Consider the following 18197-nt stretch of genomic DNA (forward strand, 5'->3'; position numbering starts at 1 on the left):
GTGCAGAAAATATATATTTCTCAATCAAATCACTTAGCTGTTTGTGGAAGTTTGCTTCATGCACATTTAATTGCTGGGTTTCTGTTTGCAGCAGTAGATTTAATGTAAATAAATGAAAATGCAAGGCTCTTTTCTCCCCTCAATAAAGGTGCATATCCAGATTTTGGTTCATAATCTCTAGGACTGTTTTCAGGCAGAACTGATAGGAAAGCAACTATGAATCGATTCTGCAGGGTTATCAAGCAGTGTCACAGAGCTCAAACAAACCAATAAATCTCATGAGACATACGTTGGAAAATGTCCATAAAGGATGAGTGAGTAGCATAGGGGTCAAGGAGGAGATAAAGCTAAAATGCCTGGCATTTTTCTCTCCTGCATTCGCATTTTAAGAATTTCCACAAATGAACCAACAATCATGTCAATCATTCAACATTTATTTTCAGAGTACCAACTCATAAGCACAGAATTACATGTCATATAGGCTAATATTGCATTACTCAACATACACGTAGAAGACATGACAATTCAGAATTTGCGGTTTCTGAACCTAAAGCTTTCAAAATGTCAGATTAGGATGTTTTAGCTGTTCTTCAGTGAGTTAACATTGCTAACATATTCACTGGGATCCAATGGTTTGCTGCTCATATTTTCAACATCCACAGGAACACACTTCCATTTGACTTCACGTTGTTCTGCTTCTTGCATCGTACATAACGCTGTCAAATTAAAATAAATTAAAATGGCTGTTAATGATGCTAACAAATTCAGACAATCTGGCCCACTTGTCTAACAAATCACGTAACTCTGAAGTATGTGCAATTAGTTCTATGGCAAGGATATGCAGCTGCTCAGATGTCAAAGATCTTGGTGTTTTTTTTAAAAATGTAGATGTAAATTAATTATAATGCCCACAGGCTTTAGTGGGTAAATGTACTATGCAATGTGAAATAGGAATGGTAGCCCCATGGTAATGTTAATACGCCAACATTTCAGAGGCGTGGATGAAACTTCTGAGACAAGAGTTCAAATGGTGTCACATGAGTTGGTGGAATTTCAATTCAGCTAATGACTAAATCTGGACTGAAATGCTCATTTTAGTAATGGTAGCCAATGACATAACTGAAGTTTGTAGTAACATATCAGGAACACTAATGCCCATTAGGCTGGGAAATCAGCCATCCTCATCCGGTTCACTTGATATTTTACTCATTCATAGATGTTAGAGATATACCTCTGGAGTAGATGGGACTTTAACCTAGGCCTTACCAGACCAGAGGCAGGGAGACTACCTCTGCACCACTGACCCTTTTTACACTAATTTAGACCCGTAGCAATGTGCTTAATTGAATGCCCCAGCAGTCACTCAGTTACATCACCCACTACAGAAAACTCAAACAAGAATAAAACTGGACAGACCACCCCACATCAGTTTAGGAATGAAAATAATAAAGGCACAAGCTGCCCAATGAGCTCTGCAAACTCCACTTTAATAATATTTGCACACTTGTTTCATCATTGGGACAGCTGGTTTACAGATCATAAGACTATCAGAAATAGGGAGAAGAGTCAGCCATTCAGCCCCTCAAACCTGCTCCACCATTCAGTAGGATCATGGCTGATGACCTTGTCATATTCACCGAATCACTCCTGACACTTAATTAATCACAGTTACCTTGACTACATGTCCTCACACTCTGCTTCCTTTAAAGACTTTATTCCATTCTCTCGTGTCTCTGTCTCCGTCACATCTGTTCCAATGATGCCAGCTTCTACAAAGGAGTCTCCTTAATGTCCACCTTAATGTCCACCAAGCATTCCCAGCACTATGGTTCACAGGGCTCTCAGCCATGTCTGACCCATCTCCTGCACTTCAGCTTTCACCCCTTCTCTTCCCTCCTTTGTCAGCAATAAGATCCCCTAGTCCTCATCTACCACCCGACCAGTATCCACATCCAAAGGATCACTAGCGACCATTTCTGCCACCTCCAGCAGGATGCCACCATCAGACACATCTTACCTTTCCAGTCCCTTGTCAGCCTTGAGCAGGGCTGTTCCCTTATGAACACGCTGATCCACTCCTCCTTCACTTCCAAGACCTCACACCTTCACGGCATCTTCCCATGCAACCGTAGAAGTTGTAAACCATTTACTTCCACCTTCCTCACGATCCCAGGCCCCAGAAACACCCTCCACGTGAAGCAGCGAATTATCTACACCACTCAGTCTAGTCGACTGCATTTGCTGCTCACAATGGGATGCCCTCTACATTAGGGAAAGGAAGCACAGACTGGGTGACCACTTTGCAGAACACCTGCATTCTGTCTGCAAAAATGACCCTGAGCTTCCCACCACCTGCTACTTCAACAAAACCAACCTGTTCCCTGTTTTGTGTGGGGCTTGCTGCATTGCTCCAGTGATGCTCAGTGTGGTGCTGGAAAAGCACAGCTGGTCAGGCAGCACCCAAGGAGCCAGAGAGTCGACATTTCGGGCATAAGCTCATCAGGCTCATGTCCAAAACGTCAACTCTCCTGCTCCTCAGGTGCTGCCTGACTAACTGTGTTTTTCCAGCACCCCACTCTCCACTTTGATCTCAGCATCTGCAGTCCTCACTTCCTTACAGTGGAGCTCAGTGTAAGTTTGAAGAACAGCACCTCATTTTCCACTGGGGACCCTGCAGTCAGGACTCAATATCGAATTCAATTATTTTAAGGCCTGAGCACCTTCTCCCATGTCGACACCCTAAACCCCACCCACCAGACCTTGTCATCACATGGGCTGCTACCACTAACAATGCATTGTCAGCTACAAATAGCCTCCATTAGCAGCTACTGACTTCTCCAGGCTGATTAGCTTTTCTTTTCACACCAAATCTATTCTACTTTTGAAATAAAGGCACAATTGGTTGTAATTTGACATTCTCAACACTTCCTTGTGGCTGGGGAATGGGGTATAAAAATACAGACCTTTTTCCATAGTTGTACAGAACGTTGCTGAGACCACACCTAGAGAACTATGTGCAGTTCTGTTCTCCTCAGGTAAGAAAGGACATTCTTGTATTATAAGTCGTTCTGAGATGCTTCAATCAACTGATCCCTGGGATGAAGGGGTTATTTTATAAAGAATGGTTGTTCATGTATCCCTTGGAGTTTCAAAGAATGAGAGGTTGATCTCATGGAAACATACAAGATGCTCGGAAAACATGATTGGACCTGCGCTGAGAGGATGGTTCCCAATGTGTGGGAAAGACAAAAACCAGGGGACGCAGTTGAAAAATGAAAGGATTTATTGTAGAAATGTTTTTCACCGACTAAATTCAGGTACATTAGCCTTATTGTCCATGTGATCCGAAAGTTTTTTAAAAAGCACCTTTAAATTACAAAGAGTCATGGTTCAAAAAAATCAAACTTTATTGTGAGCATTTCCATCAGAAAAGAGAACATAAGAAATAGAAGTAAGATTCAGCAATAACTTAAAGGAAGAACCATGATGTGGAGGTGCTGATTTGGACGGGGCGGGGGGGGGGGGGGGGGGGGGGGGGGATGTGGACAAAGTCAAAAACCATACAATACCAGGTTATAGTCCAACAGGTTTATTTGAAACCACAAGATGTCAGAGCCCCCTTGTTCCTGCCTGAGGAAGGAATGGGGGCTCCAAAACTTTATGGTTTCAAATAAACCTGTTGGACTATAACCCAGTATCGTGTGATTTTCTTTTGACTTAAATTAAAAGATTTATTTACTTTCATTTAGCCTGTGGAACTCTCTTTAGGGAGTGGTGGAGACAGGATCATTGAATATGTTTAAGGCAAAGATAATTATATTCCTTATTATCAAAGCAGTCAAAGGGTATCAGAGGTTATCATGAAGGTGGGGCTGAGGTCACAGTCAGATCAGCCATAATTCTATCGAATGGCAGAGTAGACTTAATGAGTCAAATGACCTTCTCCCGCTCCTAACTCATACGTTCTTAACTGAAAATGCACTATAGCAATTAGCTAATGCTCCTTCTAACCCTGTGACCTCTGACACAGAGACAATTAAGGGTTGTGGATCCTTAGGAACACAGCACTTGAAAAATCCCAGCAAGCCACACACCATTCATTCTGACTTGAAATTATATCACCACTCCCTCGCTGCTGCTGCATCAAGAACCTGGAACTCTCTTTCTACATCATAAAGACTGCAGCGGTTCAAGGCAGAAGTGGGTACTGCAGATGCTGGAGATGAGAGTCAAGATTAGAGTGGTGCTGGAAAAGCACAGCCGGTCAGGCAGCATCTGAGGAGCAGGAAAATTGACGTTTCAGGCAAAAGCCCTTCATCTGGAAGGGCTGATGAAGGGTTTTTGCCCGAAATATTGATTTTCCTGCTCCTCAGATGCTGCCTGACCTGCTGTGCTTTTCCAGCACCACTCTAATCTTGACTGCAGCAGTCCAAAACCTAGCTCACCACTACCTTTTGAAGGGCAATTAGAGACAAAGAACAAATATTGGCCTCACCTGCAATGGTCACATCCCACAAGTAGGTTGAATTAAAGTGCTGAAGAGGAGCTTACCACTTTTCCATCCATGTCCTATGTTTGTGCATGGATTGCCTGCACCGCGAATGACACTGCAACTTGATGGGGATGGAGCAAGACAACCAAGATTCCTTTCCTTGATGGCTCTCCATTGATTGTTGATGGAGAGTGAGTAAGAGGTGAAACCAGGATCAGTCTTCTCTGTGAAGTGCCAGATGATCTAAAAGGCTCCTGCTGTTTACTGTCTAGACATCCATATCGAGATTGGTCCCTTACAGGGAGGTTTCAAAGGGCGGTCAGAACCTGTGAAATAAAGCCAGATGAGTCAGTCTCCAATGCAGGATGTGAAAATTGGTGGACTTGAGGGAATCAATAACGGGCTGGTTAGACCCGGAACAGGCAACGCTGACAACTTTCAAAGGCAGGAAGCAATTTTCAAAGTAATGCAATTCAAACTAAGTCAAATTGCAATACTTACATTGCAGTTTTACTAAGCTTAAGGGAGGGTGACAATATCAGACACCATGTGTCACTAACACATTACCACAGGCCCAGCAGGGCCAAGTGTAAATGCTAGCACTGATCAACTATAAAAGGTATGGAGGGTGGCTGTGTAGACTGGAGCTCAGGAGGTGATACCACACAATCACAACAGGAATTTAGTGACAGATCCTTTACCCCTTTATCCTGCCATTCTTTTAGTGAGAACACATTTTCTTCAGAGGCCAAGTTGAAGTGCATGAGCCTAATTTTACCTTTTCATGTGATCTGAAGCAGAGAAAGCAGCTTTAATATAAAAACTGGCTCAGCACAATAAGTCAGAAGCATTACTGTTAGTATTTACATTTGATAATAGAGGTAATAAGACCACAGGAAATAGGAGCAAGAGGAGGCAATTTAGCCCATCAAACATGCCAATCTATAAGATCATGGACAAGCATTCCATTTTCCTGCCTGCCCACCCCATAACCTGAACTTGTAACCAAAAACTCATCAATCAATAATCTGTCTAACTTCAACCTTGAATATGTTCAATGACCTAGCTATCACTGCTGTCTTTGGATGACACTTTGTGATCTTCTGCGTCACGATATTTCTCTTTGCTATACTAAATTAGAAAATGCTTATTTTTAAGATGTGATTCCTATAGCTAGATTCCCCCACAAAGAGAAACATCCTCTCAGCATTTATCTATCAACCCCCTTTAGGATTTTATATGTTTCAATAAGATCACTTCTCCAATAAGTAAACTTGCTCAACCTTTCCTCATAAAATAACTCATTCATTGCAGGAATCAACCAAGTAAAACGTATCTGAACTGCAACCATATCCCTCCTTAAGTAGGCTGAGTGAAATTGTACACAGTACTCAATCTTCAGTCAGACAAACGCTCCATATCGCTATAGCAAGACATACCTACTTTCAGACTCTACCCTCCTTGCAATATAGGCCCACATTCCACTTACCTTTCTAATTATTTACAATACCAACTTGCTAATTTTTTATGATTCATTTTCAAGGGTACCTAGATTCCTCTACATTGCAACATTCTGTAGTCTCAACCTATTAGCTTTTCTATTCAGCCTACCAAAGTGAGCAATCTCTCATTTTTTCACATCATACTCCACTTCACTTTCCTCTTCACTTAAAAAATCCATATCCTTTCATAGACTCTTTATATCCTCCTCACAACTTGTTTTCCTGACTATCAGCAAATTTGGCTATAGAACAATCAGTCCCTTCATCAGTTATTAACATAGATTGTGAACAGTTTATGTCCCAACACTAGGCACTGTGGCACTCCACTAGTTATAGCATGTCAATCTGAAGATATCTCATTTATCCCAAATCCCTGTTGCCAGTTAGTCAGGCCATTCTCCATGCATGCTAATATATCAGCTCTAATAAAATGAGCACTTATGTGTACAGTAGCATTTTGGATTTCCAAATACATTACACCTTGCATCTTATATTCTCAAAGAACAACATTTTTCAAACATAATTCCTTTTCCCAAAACTATCGTTGACTCTGCCTGATTTTCATGGAGTCATAGAGTCATTCAGCATGGAAACAGATCCTTTGGTCCAACCATTCCATGCCGAACGCAATCCCAAACTAAACTAGTCCCGCCTGTCTGTGCTTAGTCCACATCCCTCCAAACATTTCTTATTCATGTACTTATCCAAATGTCCTTTAAACATTGTAACGGTTGCCACATCCACCACTTCCTCTGGTAGTTCATTCCAGACACAAACCACTGTCTGCGTAAAATAATTGCCCCTCATGTCTTTCTTTAAATCTTTTTTCTCTCACCTTAAAAAATATGCTCCTTAATCTTGAAACTAATTCTTATGGAAAAGACACCTCCCATTCACCTTATCTCTACCCCTTATGATTTTATAAACCTTTATAAACCTCAACCTCCTACGCTCCAGTGAAATGAATCCTCGCACATTCAGCCTCCTCTTATAAGTCAAACTCTATATTGTATCATGATTTTTCTAAACATCTTTCTAATATCTCCTTAATAATGCATTACAGTATTTTCTCAAAGATAGTCGTTAGGTTAACTAGCCTGTATTTTCTTGCTTTCTGTCTCTCTCTTTTCTTGAATAGTGGTGTCTCATTTGTAGTTTTCTAATCTGTAAGGTGCTTTCCAGAATCTAGGAAGTTTTGGAATGCTGAAATGCTTTTAGTCCCTTTCATTGTGAATATTGAGCAAGCATTCTATATCTAAGTATCTTGTATTTTCTTCTTTCCCATTATTAATTCCCAGACTTGTCCTTTAAAAGACAAAGCCTCATTTTAGCTGTTTGCTCCCTTTTTCTTTTCAGACTGGGGGCCTGAGGCCAACACAAGGATCCACTTATGCTGGACCCACTGCTTTTCGTCATTTATATCAATGATTTGGTTGTGAATATATGAGGTAGGGTTAGTCGGTTTGCAGATGACACCAAAATTGGAGCTGTAGAGGTCAGTGAAGAAGGTTACCTCACAGTACAATGGGGACCTTGATCAGATCAGACAAGGAGTAGCAGATTGAGTTTAATTTAGATAAATGCAAGGTGCTGCATTCTGGATAGGCAATTCAGGGCAGGACTTATACACTTAATGGTAAGGTTCTACAAACAAAGTGACCTTAGATGGCAGGTTTGCAGCTCCTTGAAAATGGAGTCCCAGGTAGAACATAGAACATAGAAGAATACAGCGCAGTACAGGCCCTTCGGCCCTCGATGTTGCGCCGATCCAAGCCCACCTAACCTACACTAGCCCACTATCCTCCATATGCCTATCCAATGCCCGCTTAAATGCCCATAATGAGGGAGAGTCCACCACTGCTACTGGCAGGGCATTCCATGAACTCACGACTCGCTGAGTAAAGAACCTACCCCTAACATCTGTCCTATACCTACCCCCACTTAATTTAAAGCTATGCCCCCTTGTAATAGCTGACTCCATACGTGGAAAAAGATTCTCACTGTCGACCCTATCTAAACCCCTAATTATCTTGTAGACAGGATAGTGAAGGCGGTGTTTGGTATGCTTGCCTTTATTGGTCGGAGCATTGAGTCTAGGAGTTGAGAGGTCATGTTATGATTGTACAGGACATTGGTTAAGCCACTTCTGGAATACTGCGTTCAATTCTGGTCTCTCTGCTATTGGATGTTGTGAAACTTGAAAGGGTTCAGCCAAGATTTACAAGGATGTTTCCAGGATTGAAGGGTTTGAGCTATTGGAGAGGCTGAATAGGCTGGGGCTGTTTTCCCCAGAGTATCAGAGGCGAAGGGGTGATCTTACAGAAGTTTATAAAATCATGAGGGGCATGGACAGGGTGAACAACCAGAGTCTTTTCCTCAGGGTAGAGGAGTCCAAAACTAGAGTGCATTGGTTCAGGGTAAGAGGGGAAAGATTTAAAAGGGACGTAAGGAGTAATATTTTCATACAGAGGGTGGAACAAGCTGCCATGGGAAGTGATGGAGGCTTGTACAATGACAACAGTTAAAGGGCATCTGGATGGGTAGATGAATAGGAAAGGTTTAGATGGATATGGGCCAAGTGCTGGGAAATGGGACTAGATTAATTTAGGGTATCTGGTCGGCAACTGAAGGGACTGTTTCGATGCTGCACATCTCTATGACTATGATTCTATATCTCTAAAAGGCTTACAAGGGGGTGGCATGGTAGCTCAGTGGTTAGCACTGCTGCGTCACAGTGCCAGGGACCTGGATTTGATTCCTGCCTCGGGCGACTGTCTGTGTGGAGTTTGCACATTCTCCCCATTTCTGCGTGGGTTTCCTCCCACAATCCAAAGGTCGGGTGAATTGGCCATGCTAAATTGCCCATAGTGATAGGTGCATTAGTCAGGGGTGAATATCGGGCAGGGGAATGGGTCTTGGTGGATTACCCTTCGGAAGGTTGGTGTGGACTTGTTGGGCCGAAGGCCCTTTTCGATACTGTAGATAATCTAATCTAAAAGCATTTATTGTCTGTTTTATATATTTTGGTTTCTAACTTTTTGTCTGGCCTACCACTATTCTTTGCAGCTTTGTAAATATTTTCTTTTAGTTTGAAACCATTCTTAACTTCCTTAGTTATCCATGAGTGGTGACGTCATCTTGAAGTGTCTTTCATTGTCAATTAAATGTACCTTCATTGAGAGTTATAAAATATCTCCTGAAGTATCTACCACTGCCTCTCCACTGTCTTACCATTTGATCTTTTCTCTCATTCCATTTTAATCAACTCTGTCCCCATTCCTTTGTAATCGCCTAATGTAAGTTTAAGCTATTAGTTTCAAATCCACATTTCTCACCCTCAAACAGAATATGGAATTCTTTCACGTCATGATCACTCTTACCCAACGGAGAATACTTTACTATGTGATCATGAATTAATCCTGTATCATTACACATGACAAGTTGATAATATTCTGCTAGCGAGTTTTGAGAAGATTTGTAGCTCAGATTGAGGTTCTGGATGTAGGTTTGCTCGCTGAGCTGGAAGGTTCATTTCCAGATGTTTCAGCACCCTACTAGGTAACATCTTCAGTGGGCCTTCGGGCGAAGCACTATTGATAATTGCTGCTTTCTATTTATATGTTTGGGTTTCCAACCCACCAACACATTAAAACAGCAGCTAATGAACTTGAAAGACCCTATACAGACAACAAGCAAAACTAATGTTATTTACAAAATACTTTGCAAGAACTGTAACAAACACCACATTGCACAAACAGGCAGAAAACTAGCCACCAGGGTACATGAACATCAACTAACCAAAAAAAAACGACATGACTCACTCTCACTAGTATCCTTACATATGGATGAGGAAGGACACTACATCGACTGGGACAACACATCCATCCTCGGACAAGCCAAACAGAGATACTCATTGAATTCCTAGAAGCATGGCATTCCAACCGGAACTCTACCAACAAACACGTTGACTTGGATCCCAGTTACCACGCCTGAGAAAAAAAACAGGAAATGACATCACCATAGGAAATAATGTCACCAAGCCTAGGAAACCCAAACATATAAATAGAAAGCAGACTACACCCACCAGTACTTTATTCGCAGGCTCACTGAAGATGTTACCTAGTATGGTGATAAAATGTCTGAAAACGGATCTTCCAACTCAGCGAGCAAACCTACATCCAATATTCTGCTCTGTGGTTAGTACAGAAATGGATGTTTTTATTAAAACCTTCTCGAATATTTATGATGTATTCATCCTTGAGCCTTCTAAGTATTCTGGACAAGACCCAAAAAATCCTTTCATTAGCCATAAAGTATAGTGTTCCCAGTCTCTATACAATGGGAGGAATAGGCAATGTCATTATAGTCTCACTTTCTTGTTAGAGAGAAATGACTGGTGGTGGGTTTAACTTGAGGGTTGCTAAGCTGTAGGCAAGAGGCAAGGTTGAGAAGGTGGAACCTTCATTGTGATCTCAGTCAGAGGAATTGAACCCACATTACATCATAAGCCAGCCACCCAACCAACTGAGCTAACTGACACCGAATGGGAAGAATATATTTGCCCTGACCAATAAGTCTTCCCATTTTCCAGATTCTCAGCTTAGATTTGATTCTCTATGTAATAATTAACCGCTTGTTACCTGATTCTGCCAAATATCTTGCAATAGCCCGTGTTGCTCAGATCCCGTAAGATTCTAACCACACTATCATTTAGCATTGGCCATTCACCATTATACTTCCATTTTGAATTGATCAGCAAGAATTATTCCTGCCTCAAGCAAGACAAAGGGGTTTAGATGCAAGTCACTGTACAATAGCACTGGTCATCATCCATCAGTCTTTGTGGTTCCCAAGAAGCCAAAGAGTGGAAGCTTATGGGAATACTCCCATGGTCAGTGGCAGGCAAATCAGGATGAGTTATGCTGCTTATTTCAACTGATGTGGTTACCCAGTCACCAGTCCAGTGGTTCAGTTGAGAAGGGAAAAGAATTCATTGCACTACTGAGCAGCACAGCCCTCTGCTATAGTTGGATAAGTATTTTAGTTCAGTATTTTACAACAGAAAGGGGCAAATGACAATTTTCTAACAGACAACATAACAAGGTCATTGGGGCAGTACATTTATGCAGGAGATTGCCATTTCCTCTAATTCTTCTTCAGGATCTTGACCACCTAAATGCTCCAATGTAAAATGCATTTTGAATAGCTTCATGGCTTCCACTCACTTGATACTATTATAAATTATTGGCATTGACAATGGAAATTCAAGGATGCTGGCCTTAAAACTGTGAACATTAACTCTCACTTTCATTTATTTGTATAAATATTCAATCTAGAGCCATTCAATCAACATAACAGTCAGCTCCCAGGCAGTATATTTTAATGAGAACAAAGAGAATTGAAAATGTTACTTGCTGTTTCATGAAAGCAATGATAGTTTCAAAGATTACCCTTGCTTGTTTCCTTTAACTAAATGAACAGCTGGGTCTCACATGATTCTTCATGAAGGCAGCAGTGGTGGCAGGATTGAGGACTCCCAGCTTCGGTAGGCCCAGAGCCTGAGCTCACGAGCTCAGTGAGCTTATGAGGGCAGTAGAGCATGGTGACTAGAGTAGTGCTGCAAGAGGCCAACAGCTGGGATTCGATGGGTCATGAAGGTGTAGTCCCAATGTGGCCTGGAGGTGAGGTATTGGCGTGGCCTGGAGGTGAGATCCCAGTGTGGCCTGGCGGTGAGTCACAGCATGGCCTGGCGGTAAGTCCCAGCTTGGCCTGGCGATAAGTCCCAGCATGGCCTGGAGGTGAGGCCCCAACATGGACTGACGGTGAGTCACAGCGTGGCCTGGAGGTGAGGTCCCAGAATGGCCTGGCAGTGAGGTCCAAGTGTGGCCTGGAGGCAAGGCCCCAGCGTGGCCTGGAGGTGAGGTCCCAGCATGGCCTGGAGGTGAGGTCCCAGCGTGACCTGGAGGTGAGGTCCCAGTGTGACCTGGAGGCAAGGTCCCAGTGTGGCCTGGAGGCAAAGTCCCAGCATGGCCAGGAGGTGAGATCCCGGAGTAGCCTGGAGGTGAGGTCCCAGTGTGGTCTGGAGGCGAGGTCCCAGCGTGGCCTGGAGGTGAGGTCTGGGTGTTGCCTGGAGGTGAGGTATTGGTGTGGCCTGGAGGTGAAGTCACAGCATGGCCTGGAGGTGAGGTCCCAGCGTGGCCTGGAGGTAGATCCGGTGTGGCCTGGAGGTGAGGTCCCAACGTGGCCTGGAGGTGAGGTCCCAGCATGGCCTGGAGATGAGGCCCCAGCATGGCCTGGAGGTGAGGTCCCAGCGTGGCCTGGAGGTGAGGTCTGGATGTGGCCTCGAGGTGAGGTCCCAGCGTGGCCTGGAGGTGAAGTCTGGGTGTGCCCTGGACGTGAGGTCCCAGCATGGACTGACGGTGAGTACCAGAGTGACCTGGAGGTGAGGTCCCAGTGTGGTCTGGAGGTGAGGTCCCAGCGTGGCCTGGAGGTGAGGTCCCGGTGTTGCCTGGAGGTGAGGTCCCAGCATGGCCTGGCAGTGAGGTCCCAGTGTGGCCTGGAGGTGCGATCCCAAGCATGGTCTGGAGGTGAGGTCCCAGCGTGGCCTGGAGGTGAGGTCCCAGCGTGGTTTGGAGGCGAGATCCTGGTGCGGCCTGGAGGTGAGGGCCCAGTATGGCCTGGAGGTGAGGTCCCAATGTGGTTTGGAGGTAAGGTCCTCGTGTGGCCTGCAGGTGAGGTCCCTGTGTGGCCTGCAGGTGAGGTCCCAACGTGGCCTGGAGATGAGATCCCAGCGTGGCCTAGAGGTGAGGTCTGGGTGTTGCCTGGAGGTGAGGTATTGGTGTGGCCTGGAAGTGAGGTCACAGCATGGCCTGGAGATGAGGTCCGGGTGTGCCCTGGAGGTGAGGTCCCGGCATGCCCTGGAGGTGAGGTCCGGGAGTGGCCTGGAGGTGAGGTCACAGCAGGGCCTGGAGGTGAGGTCTCAGCGTGGCCTGAAGGTGAGGTCCCAGTATGGCCTGGAGATGAGATCCCAGCGTGGCCTAGAGGTGAGGTCTGGGTGTTGCCTGGAGGTGAGGTATTGGTGTGGCCTGGAAGTGAGGTCCCGGCATGGTCTGGAGGTGACGTCCATGTGTGGCCTGGAGGTGAGGTCCCAGCGTGGCCTGGAGGTGAGGTCCCAGCGTAGCCTGGAGGCGAGGTCCCAGCGTGGCCTGTAGGTGAGGTCCCAGCGTGGCCTGGAGGTGAGGTCCCAGCGTGGCCTGGAGGCGAGGTCCCAGCGTGGCCTGTAGGTGAGATCCCAGCGTGGCCTGGAGGCGAGGTCCCAGCGTGGCCTGGAGGCGAGGTCCCAGCGTGGCCTGGAGGTGAGGTCCCAGCGTGGCCTGGAGGCGAGGTCCCAGCGTGGCCTGTAGGTGAGATCCCAGCGTGGGCTAGAGATGAGGCCTGGCACTGAGAGACTGTAATGCTGAACCTTTTTTTTTTACTTTTCCTTTTCTCAGCTAATTTAACCCTAAGGTTTTGTACCGAGGTACCTTGTTCCTAAGATGGACTGTAATTGAAGGACTACAATGCTGAAATTTTTATTTCTTTATTTTTCTCGGTACCTTTGTACCTAAGATGGTGCTGTAGGTGGTGACTTTGTAAACTCTTCAATGCCCTCATGTGAGTACATGGGACAAGAGAACTAATTCTCATTTTAATTTCCATGGCATGTTGGCCTGCTTTAGCTCAGCAGTGTTCACAAAAGTTAAACAAAACTTCTCATTTTGGAAGTGAGCACTGACAGAATTATGGACGAGGCTCAGAACTATTTATATAACCACAAGGAGAAGCAGGATAGGTTCCAATGAGACTAAACAGCTATCCTTGCAGTTAACTCCTTTGTATACCAAAATAGCCTTTGCAACTGACAGGCAGCAATCCTCAGGCACAGTGCATTCCTTCAATTCTTTCAATATGATCATCTCTCTCATTGCCATATTCCCACTTTCTCTCCATCGCCCTTGATGCAAATAATTTCCAAATAAATTGTCAACCCCTTCCTTGAATATACTCGGAGACCCGGCCTCCACAGCCTTCGGTGCTAGCAAATTCTATAGGTTGCCCACCTTCTGAGTAAAATAAATGTTTCCTCATCTCAATTCTATATGGCCCACCCCATATAGTGGCTCCTGGTTCCATACTCTCATCAGGGAAAACATCCTCCCTGCATCTAGTCTGCCAGCCTTGTTAGAATTGTATACATTTGAATCAGATCCGTTTTTGTCCTTCTAAAGTCTAGCAAATACAGGCCCACTCAAACCAATTTCTCCTCACACAACAGTCCTGCCAACTCCAGTATCTGCCTAGTGAACCTCTGCACCACTTTCTCTGTGGCAAGTATATCCCGTCAACACAGTGAGACCAAACTGCATAAAATACTCTAGGTGCAGTCTTATCAAGTCCCTGTACAACTTAGTAAGGCCTCCCTACTTCTGTACTCAAATCCTCTTGTAAAAAGGTTGACATACCATTTGTCTCCCTAATTACTTGCTTCACATGTCTGTCCACTTTCAGTGATGAAGGGCTTTTGCCCCAAACATTGATTTTCCAGCTCCTCGGATACTGCCTGAACTGCTGTGCTTTTCCAGCACCACTCTAATCTAGAATCTGGTTTCCAGCATCTGCAGTCCTTGTTTTTACCCTGACTTATTTCAGTGACCAGTCTGCAAGGACATCCTGGTCCCTTTGTACATCCATATTTTTTCAATGGACTACAACTTAAATAATACTCTGCCTTTCTGTTTTCACATTGAAATGTATGACTTCTCATTTATACAGCATCTGCCATCTGTTTGCCAACATATTCAACTTGTCTATATCATAGTGAAGCCTTCTTATATCCTCCTCTCAAACTGCAATTCCATCTAGTTTTTGGCCATCAGCAAATTTGGAAATATTGCATTTGGTCAACCCACCCAAATCATTTGCTATCGTGTAACCAAAGTCATACCAGACCATAGGGCTGCTCTCTCATTAGAGAGAGATGACTGATGGCGATTTAACCTGATGGCGATTTAACTGGAGGGTCACATGCCTCAGGCAAGGGGAGAGGTTGAGAGGGAGAGTCATTCATGGTAATATCAAGCGTTCATGGCAACTGAACCCATACTGTTGGCGTCTCACTGCTTCACAAACCAACCAGTCATGCCAACTGAGCAAAGTTGACCCCTTCAAAATCGTTATATATTTCATGAATTGTTGGGCCCTAAGTACTGGTTCCTGCAGTACCCTACTAATCACTGCCTGCCACCCAGATAAAGGCCAATTTATTTCCACTTTCTGCTTCCCATCTATCAACAAATTCTCAATCCATACCAGTATATTGCCCCCAACCAAGCATGCTTTCAATTTGTCCACCAGCCTCGTAAAGTCAAAGCCTTCTTGACATCCAAATACACCACATCCATTAGGTCTCCCGAAGAAAAAACAACCAATGCTGATGATCTCAGTGGGTCAGTCAGCATCCAATCAGAGCTGAAGTCCTGATCAATTCTGCTAGTTACATCCTCAATCAACTTTAGAGGATGAGTTAAGCATGAAATGAAAGCACCCCCCTCACCCTGTGTGCTTTCAACTCTCCACGTTTCCAGCCAGCGGATGAAGTGAAGTGGCCAGATGCTTCTTATCTCTTCACACATACACACACATACATATACACACACACACACACACACATAGCCACACACACACACGTAGCCCCACACACACACACACACACGTAGCCCCACACACACACACACACACACACACATAGCCATGCACACACGTAGCCCCACACACGTAGCCCCACACACAAACACACACGCACACATATAACCCCACACACACACGTACACACACACACACACACACACACACACACACACACACACACACACACACACACACACACACACACACACACACACACACACACACACACACACACACACACCTTGTTACTGCAACTTTTTGATCATTTCCCACTCTGCCCTGTACAGGACAATGTTGGAGAGGTTATCTGGAATCTTTATTTGAGAATATTCAGTGCTCTGAATTTGCATAGACTGTCATTCTGTCTGTCTTCATCTGGAGAAAGGGAGGGTGGTCAGTCATTTGGAGATGGTGCCTGGGCTCCCATTAATGTCCAGGACTGTTCTCGGCAGTATTTCAGTAAGCTGAGTTCACTTCTAATCATTGTAAACAAAAGACGCGTTCGTTGCACCAGTGTTGGTAACACCTCTTTGACGTAATGTTCTTATGGGACCTTGAAATCTTCCTCGGATAATCTGAAATTCAGATTTTCGGACAATCGAGGTTCCTCTGTAGTGTGACCATTAAAACCTCATCTGGAACACAGTGCTTTACACTTGCTTTTAATTAGGGTAAAAGCTAGGATCCAGGCTTTCTCCTTAATACATTTGAGGGGATTTTGGTCTGGTCCATAACAAGAGAATCCCTTGCTCGAGTTTTTGTATCACATCGGTTTCATAGATAACTACTTCAAACCATGTCATTGTTCAAACCAACCACAAGCCATTGAGAATGATCTTCTAAAAGCCTTTCACAAGTTCATCTCCATGACTTTGATGACTACAGTGGCATGGTTATTGCTCCAATTTTCACAGACATACTGGTGACTGACTACTTCACTGAATTCTCTTTTGTCTGACAAATCAATAATGTAAGTATGAGGGTTGTTGACACTTTAACACTCAGTCTGTTTAGTATTGCTTAACAAATTGTGTCTGACAAACAGCCTGTAGTGCTTTAGTAAGACAGTGCAGGCACTGGGTGATCCACCATATTGCCTCTTCGACTCTATCCTCACTCAGATAGTTACACAGGATATACTGTTCATACTGCAAAATTAAGTCACATGTCAAGACATTCAGAGAGCTATGTTAAATCTGTGTACTAGTCCTTTTGGCAACAATCTACACTCACTGGCAGCTCTCATGTTTGGAAGGTGGATCCATGTAGTTCTTTTCCCCTACACTCTCACCACCCAAACACAGGGCCATGACACATTTTAGAAAGTAGGCAGACAATGAGACAAGAGCATGCAGAGAGTTATCCCAGCTTGAACTAAAACAATGTATAAGAGTTCAATATTGTCATATAAACACATTGATTTGTGGAAAGATACTACATGTCTAATCTAGATCATGTGATGTTGTAATGAGCAATGTTCAAGTCTTATGAAGAAATATATCCAAATGACATGTAATCAAACACTCTTCACAAAGGATGACAACTCCATATATTTCAATGCATCATCGTACAAGTTTAACGGGAAAAGATTGTTAGGGCAGAAAGGGGGATGCTACACCAGACAAGCAGTGTAACTTCAAGACAACTAGATGTCATCCAGACATGTGATATTCCAGTATAAAGGGGCTCCCTTCACCTTCAGTAGCAGCATTTATAACAGTAAAGTAGTAAATGTATTCACTACGTACAGAAGCCAGGCTATGAGTAAGTCTGATATTATAGCAGTGTAAACAGTTAGTTAACCTCCAAGATATCAGTTGTAACAAGAATCCAGACTTTATAGTTTATGTTGCTAGGGCTAACATATAGGACCACTCAGACAATATCACACCAACAGTGATATTTTAGTTACTATAATTATATTGACTGTAATTGCATAATTGATTTGGAGTAAATTGTAGGGTTCCATAACTCAATGGATGGTTGGATTTGCCCTGTTTTTTGTATATAGGACATACCTGGGCAATCTTCCACATTGTCAGGCAGATGCCAGTGTTGCAGCTGTCTGTACTGGAATGCCTCTCTCAGGGTCTGGCTAATTCTGAAGCACAAGTCTTCAGTACTATTGCTGGAATGGTGTCAGAGCCCAAAGATTTTGCAGTAATTACTGAGCTGCCAATTAAATCACATGCAGGTTTACCTTTGTAAGATGGTTTGTAAACATCATGTATATTAGCATAAAATGAAAAACATTGCTTTCACTCATATTGAATGAGATATCATCCCCCCTTCATAATGTATCACAGCAAGACTGACGATGAGGTTTGGAATTATATATGATGCAGCCTTATATATTATTAAATTCATGCTGATTTGTGAGAAGTCTTATGTCCTGCACAACCAAAATAGCTTGAAGCTTCTCATTTCATATTGAATGTCTTACTGTATAGATTAAGATAGATTTATTTAATCAGTCT

General features: G+C 43.8%; 1 long non-coding RNA gene across 7 annotated transcripts in view; it reads right to left on the minus strand.

Moving 5' to 3' along the window:
* Nucleotides 1–419: 419 nt before the first annotated feature.
* The window catches only part of LOC122564380 (uncharacterized), a 224744-nt gene continuing 206966 nt past the window's right edge, over nucleotides 420–18197 (minus strand). For 6 of the 7 annotated variants that reach the window (XR_015752876.1, XR_015752877.1, XR_015752875.1 and 3 more), the window contains 2 exons: nucleotides 4552–4818; nucleotides 420–716 (listed from right to left, as the gene is read on the minus strand). This is a non-coding gene — a long non-coding RNA (uncharacterized LOC122564380). Of the gene's footprint in view, nucleotides 717–4551; nucleotides 4819–17738; nucleotides 17893–18197 lie in introns of all 7 variants that reach the window. The other variant, XR_015752874.1, reaches the window with a different exon arrangement.

Source organism: Chiloscyllium plagiosum, unplaced genomic scaffold, assembly GCF_037043375.1.
Source record: "Chiloscyllium plagiosum isolate Xiang-an unplaced genomic scaffold, Cpla_swu_hap1 HiC_scaffold_34, whole genome shotgun sequence".
In the NCBI taxonomy this organism is placed as follows: Eukaryota; Metazoa; Chordata; class Chondrichthyes; order Orectolobiformes; family Hemiscylliidae; genus Chiloscyllium; species Chiloscyllium plagiosum.